This window comes from Blennius ocellaris (assembly GCF_963422515.1).
Source record: "Blennius ocellaris genome assembly, chromosome: 3".
Classification (NCBI taxonomy): domain Eukaryota; kingdom Metazoa; phylum Chordata; class Actinopteri; order Blenniiformes; family Blenniidae; genus Blennius; species Blennius ocellaris.
Window position 1 is genome coordinate 10633610 of NC_137652.1, and position 8446 is coordinate 10642055.

Consider the following 8446-nt stretch of genomic DNA (forward strand, 5'->3'; position numbering starts at 1 on the left):
GCTTTTTTCTTTACCAAGTAGATAACTAGAAAGAAGTGGAAGGTATATGCTATACACTTTTAATGTTGTGGTGAGTAATACCTTACAGATTGTACAGTGCCATTCTTAACACATTGCTATTGACCTCTGTGTTGCATAGTACAGGCAGCCAAATAAGAAAGAAATTAAATTTTGTGTGTTTGATGCACAATTGAAGGTTTGTAGGAAAGCAGCAAATTAGAAGGAAACGCTGTATTCATAAAAATGCCGATTTTCAGTGAAGGAAAAGACATGCTATTAATTCAAAGCCACTTTAAGATGTTAGGGATTATTTTCCCGAGAAAAGGTTTCTGAATATATAATTTTTACAGTCAGATTCAACATTGAACATTTAATCAACCCCAGGGGAGAAACCTGAGTGTGTATGAGTATGGAGAGACCCTCCTTCTCACAGGGAAGCGAACACGTGATTGTAATTAAGCATGTGAGGATTTTCATTTCCATCTATAATATCTACAGAGTTTGTGTCATACAGATGAGGGACGCTGCATCTATTTCCCCCTGAAACGATTGACGAGCAGCTGCAGACTCACCAATGGAATAGCATCTGATTGAACTCTGTCGGGCCCTGCTTGTGGGTCTGGGTTTGACCTTTTGTTATGTAACTCACGTAAGGAACATTTCCCTGTGAGTGGCATCAAGCCAGGGGTGAAAGCCAGTATACATTTTCAGCTGGTCAATAAATAGGACGCTAAATGAACTTACTGAAGACAAACTAATCACAGGTTAGAGGTTGAACGATTTTAAAGTTTGAAGCAAGAAAAATGTATTAAATCATCACTTCTGGCTTTAGATGCCTTTCTGCAATGATTCATGGAAATTAAGAACTCTTTTAAAGCACAGCTGCTGGTGTGTATGCTCTGTTTTTAATGTGGTATTTTGACCGCATTGTGTGCATACTGAGTGTTAAGAACCATACTGTGTCAAGTAGGACTGAATAAACTGTACTGCATGAACAGATTTCCCTCTGGACGAGCAAAACGGGTACAGTCAAATAGAAAGAAGCTAATTTTCTATCTTAGATCACTGGAAGTAATTGTAATTTTTCATTTTGGCTAAAAAAGAAAGTTATAATTGGTTTGGTCAATTATTACATGTACGTCAATCTTTGGGAGGGCACATGAAAAATTATTTTCAGTGGAGAATCAATGAGGATTTGGATTGAACTTTATCACTGTTTTGCTTTACAGACAAATTAATAAGCCTTTGGGACAAATCTGAGCGAGCTAAAACATTATTAATGACCAGGAAACACATCATAATGCCTTTTTTTTAATTCTGCTGCTTTAAACCATGGAATGAAGAATTGAGCTGACATAGAAAATGTTGGTTTGTTTTTACATGTTTGGAACCAGCAAGAATGACTTGAGGTCATCCTTGACGATGTACCTATATTGTGTTGTGACAACAGAAAATTCACAATTTTACCACTAAAATTTTAAGGGGAGCCTTCTTTTTAACTAATAATGGGGGAAAAACAAGTTTGTATTATTGCAGAAAATGTGTCTTCTGGTTTCAGTATTTTGTAATTGTGTTCAATGTTAAAACATTTATACTATCTATCTTATCTTATCTTTATCTAGCATTCCGTACACTTCTCACAATGAAGCCAATAAGAGCCTCGATTGTTCAAATCCCCGAAACATGACAGCCATAAAGACTTACTCTAGTTAAATCCTGATCATTGCTACCAACAATTTTGAATGTTAGGAGACTTCATGAAAGTATCTACTCAAGAATGTGAAGAAAATCTCTTGCATTTCAGTGTTATGCATTTTGAAGCTGTTATTCACTGTATGCCAGTAGATTATATATTTGTATGTGGTAATCAAGCTACTGTGTTCTTTCTCTGTAAAAAAAAAAAAAAAATGTGTGTGTTTGAATGTACAGCACAACGTGTGCCTCTCTCTCTCTCTGTTTAGTGGTGACTGTATTGTTGTCTTTTCAAATGATCGCTGGTTTATTTAAGCATGAGCCTCATTTTCTTTCTTTCTTTGATTTTGTTTATTACAGTATGGTCCATTCTTTCTGTAATCTTTTTTTACTCAATATGAAGCATCTCTGTCATTGGTCTCCTTTAGTGAGACTCACCCAAAAATAACTGAAACAAAGTCAAACTATTGATGGAAAATTCTAAATATGTTGTTCACTTGAAAAGAGGAGTTCCTGAAACTCTTTGCAATTGATTACATGAAGTAGCTATAGACGTACAGTAATCTTATTTTGCATCCTGAAGCTTCTAAATGATGTTCTATTGTTCTGCAATGGTCCTTACTGTAGCTTAATGTGGCTGTATTGCATTAATATATATTTATTTCACTAATCATGAGTGTTTATGAGTGACATAACATGCCTCTTGCAGCTCCTCAAGATAAAACAAAAGAGAAATTATGATGTTTCGTGTTTGTTGTCAGAAACAAATAAGATTATTGTAATAATTTGCAACATTTCAACATTGTAAGGTTGTACAATTCTTTATTCAAATTCAGATCTTGAGAGACAAATTGCATCAATTTAAAAGCAGGCAATTGCATTAAACCTGCCCTACTTCATTATAATATTCTGACAATTTATTTTGGAATTAGGTTTTCACTTTAAAGAGCCCAACCATTTTAATCGCAACATTTAGTTTTCTGATTGTCTTTTGCTGCTGTAATCATCAGCTTGTAAAGTGGAAGCTAAAGAGGTGAAATTCATCCTGCACCACAAGGAAAAAGAAGGAAAATGAATTCCCACCAGTTCACTTCAGAGGCTCAAGACACAAAAGTGAGCAAATTAAAGAAAAAGCAAAATAACATTGAAGAAATGCCTATATTATTTATTGCACAAGTAGCTTTTTTTTCACCTCAGTATTTATTCTCCGTGTCTTGAAAATTCTTTCAGAGGATTAAACAAACAAACAAGCAAACTGCATCTGATTCATTTATATTCTATTATAATGCTCACATCATGAATAGACCTCACTCACAAGAACATAACATTTCAATTAAAGTAAAGTAGCTTAGAATTTATTAGCAGTCTTTTTTATGTTTAGAGAACATATTACCAAACTTTATTTTTATGCCATGCAGATTAAACGTGTGATTTTTAGCATTTTTGAGTTATCCAGCATATATTTGACAGAGGAGTTAACCTTTAATTGCGAAAGTCGCATTAAGTCCACCGCTCATCGCCAGAGAAATTTGAAAAATCCAAACTATAGATCAAAAGAAATGTTGTGGATTATAACAATAAATTATAACAATTTAATAAAGTGCCAATATGTGTTGTTTTCTTTTGTCTTGAATTTGTACCAAATTATGTAATAAACCACTAAGAGTGTAGAAACAGGATCAAAATTGGTTATGGAATTTTTCATTCACTTATTTCTGTCAGGAGAGATATCCAAAGGTACTATATGGGGTAACATTTTAGTCAGAATGAAATATGGGCAAAAGTACAGTAACTCAATCAACTTTAGAAGAAAACTTTGGGACAGTTTTTGTGTAGATTATACATACAGATTTGTGTAGTTTTACAGTGTGACTGACTTTCATTTTAGCTGCTGTAAAATAAAAAATAGAACCCCCAAATACTTGTCCTGTTCCACTTGAGAAAGGTTCTGCCCCCCTACCGAGAACATCCATGGCAACTTCTTTAGCATAAACTATGGACTCAGCAAACTGTTTCAGTGCATGCTGACACAACCATTTGCCGACCCCATGTAACACCCTTTTCAAGAAGATTATCAACAGAAGGGAAGACAAAGACCAACTTTGGTGAGGTGCAGTGCCACCCAGAACATGTCCAATTCTTTGCCAAGCATACATACACAGCTCTCACACCAGAAGTACAGGGACCCCAATATGTCACACTGCTGAAGCTCCTTCAAGGACTCTGGAGACATAGATGTGAACATTTCCCAAACCTACAAAACACACGGCGGACTGCGAAGTGTTATACTCCAATAGTCGCACCCCAGAAGCCAAAAGTGTGAAGGAGGAATGTCTGCTAGGTTCAAGAGATCTTCAAAGTGCCCCATCTCCTGTTGGCATTCTCATTTCAGGTCAAATGTTTGCCATTTCTGAGCACAGCATTACCCCTACTACCCCTCTGAGCTGGCAGAAGATGCTCTCGAAAACCTTTACAGGTGTTTCAATTCCTCCCAGGCCACAGATTTAATTTTTCCAACTTTCTAACAACCACTGAAACTCTTTGACACGCTACAATGAACAGTATACAGACCATCTCTGAACGCATAAAATGGGAAACCTAAAAAAAAAAACAAAAAAAACCTACTGTGTGGAAGTACTGCGTGAGTCAGGTGAGTATTGAAAAACTATGCCTGGCCTGATGAATTTCTATTTTTGCTGCAACATTTGGATGGTACACTCAGAAGTCGGTGTAAACAACATGAACGTATTGATCCATCTTGTCAAACATGCTGCTGCTGGTGTGATGGCGTTTACTTTGCTCACTTTTGACCCCGAATACCGAATAACCATTGTTTTAATACCAAAGGTAACGTGGAGACTGCTGCTGACCATCCTATTATGAGCACAGTGCAGTGCAGTATTTGATATTTGACTTCTTGGCTTTCTTGGGTTCACTGGGGTCTGACATAAACAGAAAAGCTTTCAGGCTCAAACTAAGGGTGAATCTAAAAACTGTTCAAGTTCAAAATACCAAATATTTACAACGTATACTGTTGAAACAAGTGAAAATCCAGATGAATACAAGGGTCAACACTGAGCAAAATCCCTCGCTCTTCCAAAATGTAAACGCACACATTTTCACAGGTTCCACAGTACAATCCTCCATCTTTCAAAGTGTGAGAGTGTTCTTGAGCAAGTCACTGAACCCCCAACCGCTCGTAATGGATGGACTCAGCGACCATCCATACAGCCATGGTACCCGCCTCCACTGATGCATGAATATGTGCGTGTAAACGTTCTAAAGTGCTTTGGAACCTGGTAAATCAGTGTAAAAAAGCACTATATCAGTGGACTCTATTTACTACTTTCCATTTGTAACAATTATATCATCAACAAGGTTACTTTCTCACTGACAACACAATGTCCTGGAAAACAGGCACATTTCTAACCTGCATACAGCCTGGCCTGCTGGTCTGTGTCACACCACTTGGCAGGTTGGTTGTTTAAGGAACAGCTTGTCACCCACCACAGTGGTAAAGGCGCATAAAGCTGTCAATTTACTTAACAGTGTTTCTAACAAAATACACACTTTATGTGCGGTAGTTAAAAGTGTTTGTCTCTGCCCGTTCTCGAAGAAAAACATTTATTTTTCCAGTGTTGTCGTCATTTAAACAAAACATTGAATGAAGAGCAGAGATGAGCTGTCACAGCAGTTTTGTTCCACTTTTCTTGAATAATTGATGTGTGAAAACTGCTGAGCCATTTCTTCCTCATCTTTGTACCAATTAACAAACCATCTTTTCTGCCACAGGGAATCCTATGTCACTCAAACTTTTTCTTTTTTGCTGTATTTCTGCAGTTATATCTAGCCTCTAATAACAAATATTTTCTTTTAGTTGCTAATCCGAAATAATTAGTCATTAATTGAGATAATAAAGCTCCTCATCTGGGAAGATGAGATGTACTCTTCCGTGTTCTTTTTGTATCTTTTTAATGGTTCTTGCAATTATTTCCGTCATATTTTATTTTTATGTTAAAAAAAAAGGCAGGAAGAATGTTATAATATTAAAGAATCTCCTCAAGGTTAATGTTTTTGGACAGCAAATGAACCTGCACTTAAATCACATTCTGAAATATGACATTTTATCAATTTATGCTGAGTGGATGTCAGTGTGTCATGAAATCTATGACCTGATTTAAGATGACAGAGTGAGTTGCCAAATTCTGGACTATCCTACAGCTACCGAGCCGGATTTCACATCCAAGCATAACTTCCAACTCATCATCGTCCTATGTGGATGTACATTTAGTACTCATGCTACACTAGCATCCATTTTTTACTGGTGGCAGTTTTCAAAAAGGCCTTGTTAAAATATAATTTTGAAAATTCTTAAATCTACTTAAATCTACTTCAGTGTAATTTATCAGTATTATTTCTGTGTTTACTTAATTCAGAGTTAAGTTATTTGACAGGGCTTTTTCATGATAATGATTTTACTCATTTTGACACCTCTTAGTGTATGGGGGGGTGGGGTGTTAAAACATTAAAACATTAGATAAGTGTGTCTTTTTTATCATTTACGTTATTGATTTTGTCATATTGTATTGTTAAAATGTGCAACACAAAAAGCTTTTTCAGTTTATTCCATTATTTTTTTTTATTTAATGCATGTATAAACAAATTTTGACTTGACTCCAAAACTGCGGTTCTTGATGGTTCTTGCTTCTTCCTGGTGGTTAGTATGTATTAAAGATCAAAGAAAGGTCAAAGTAAAGTGGTGAACCATCATCAGAGTCATGGAAAGCCCAGAATCACTGATGCAAGATGAAAGCAGAGGTTGGTCAGTTTGTTTCAATCTAACAGACGAGCGACTGGAGCTCCTTTCGAGAGGTGTCAGAATAAAAGCATTTGAGTTTGTTGCTCATGGGGTTATCTACACAGTATTATACATATCTTCTTAATGCTATGGCTAATCGGTGTATGAACCATTTATTAGTCAGATATTTTACTGCTTGAGGATATATGATTCATATTAATGTCATCTTATCAAACCGACACAGAAAATATAGGACACTGTTCCTAATGTAAGTTGTGCAGCAGAAAAATATGCAGGTATTTGATAAAACACACAAAGTAATGAAATTGCAGGGTGTGGGAAATGATAAATGATGATTGATTATTGTAAATAAATGCACGGCTTTCTGTGACTGATCACATTTTATTTTATTGGTACATGCAAAAAATGTAATGGGAGAACATGCAAACTGCACAGAAATTGTCTCAATCCCAACCCGGAGGAGGTCCAGAAAAATTTGGTTATCAGGCCAGAGGGTTAACTATTCATGTACATTACATCTTGAAAATAAACATAAACAAATGAATTACTTAATCATTACATTAACTTCAAGCACAATAGATAGGAGTGATACAATCTGCCTCCATCAGCTGTAAGTCAGATTGGTGGAAGCGAATGAAAGTCTTATTTATTAGCCTGATAGCAAAATGAAAGGAAGAGAAGGTTCTTACATAGGCTTGATTTTCCACATGGCATTGTAATGACAAAGTGAGTAATTAAATAAAAAAGCAAAACATTAAATTCTTTCCATCTTATTTATTTTCTTGGACTCCAGCTTATTGATTCCATTAGATGCCTTTACCATTAGAACAGTAAATAGCTAGACAGCGGTGAAGAGTCTAAATGTGTGATTGGTAAGGGACTGCTGAGACAAGCCTGCAAGATGCATTGACATGCACACGCTTGCATCCTGCATCCCCGCAGAGCATAAGCTGGCACAGTGAAGAATACAAAGCTGCTCCAGGCACCAGACAGTACAGAGGTAAGCTGCTCAAGAGATCGAGGCACTCAATCCTGATCATGTCAGGCCAGCTTCACCAGAGTTAGGTTTTGTGAGTGATGTTATGTGTACATTTTGAGAACCAACCATCAAACATCAGAGGGATTTTGCCTCATCAATGATGTTAATAATGTTCAATAATGAATGATCCATTGCATATTTCAGGTGTACTTTCAGGTATATTAAAATAGTCATCATTAATGTCATTATTACCCCAGTGCCTTCGCCTTCCTTGCAGTGGAAACACATGGCTGCTCGAGGACACACTAACAGCCTTGTTGACTCATCTGTGCACATGGCAAAAGGTTAATGAAGACTCAAGTTAAATTTAATCTATTGAAAAAAACGTGTTTTAAATGGATCTGCACAGCTCGTTAGACACGTTTAACCTCAATCTTACCTTTTACACAAGAATTTTATTGAAGTAATATAAAATGAAGATTTCATGTGAGTTTAGTTCAGCACCGCAGATCAGGAGCCTCGAACTGCAATGACCCCAAAGGAAATTCCAGAGCTTCAATAAGTCCGGCACAGTTAATGAGAAAAAGTCCCCCTTAGACTAGACATATACGTTGAAATGTAACATGGTGTGTGCAAATGTTGAATCCTACATCGTCTCGCCAGCAGCAAGGCCATAAATGTCATGTGTAAGCAGCTTAATGTGGTCTGTATTTGCATTTTTCTCAACCTTGTATTGATTACAGTGCCACACAGATCAAGGAGGGGGGAGACAGAACCATAAATGTATCATGCATCTTGTAAAATATTATAATCTGCTTCGTTAAACACCCAATTTTAAATACTATTTGAAACATTTGCATTATTAACAGAGAAAAATCCTGCTTTGTGTTAAAGTTTAATCACAAATATATTTTATTTACTTGGCAGCATGGCTCGCCATTTCATATTCTACACAG